At 40.2% G+C, this 239-nt stretch overlaps 1 protein-coding gene across 1 annotated transcript in view; it reads left to right on the top strand.

Annotated features, from left to right (window-relative positions):
* The window catches only part of LOC119592394 (neuropeptide FF receptor 1-like), a 97236-nt gene that overhangs the window by 25004 nt on the left and 71993 nt on the right, over positions 1–239 (top strand). The window lies entirely within an intron of this gene.

Raw genomic sequence — 239 nt, 5'->3', positions numbered from 1 at the left:
AAACACCAACTACCTCATTAAGCACACACAATACAAACACACAAAACACATCAACAAAGGCAAATCAAACATAGATTACTCCACAACACAACAAAAACAGACAGGCAACCAAAACAACCACTTACCTCTCTAACCTCTAGACACACATTTTCAGTTCCATCACGCTTATTGAAAACAGCCCGGGATAAAACCAACCTCAAAAGTGCCTCCTTTGACGAAAATTTCCCTCTTACCGCTCA

The sequence above is a fragment of the Penaeus monodon genome, chromosome 30, assembly GCF_015228065.2.
Source record: "Penaeus monodon isolate SGIC_2016 chromosome 30, NSTDA_Pmon_1, whole genome shotgun sequence".
In the NCBI taxonomy this organism is placed as follows: Eukaryota; Metazoa; Arthropoda; class Malacostraca; order Decapoda; family Penaeidae; genus Penaeus; species Penaeus monodon.
This window is presented reverse-complemented; position numbering and strand designations above follow the sequence as displayed.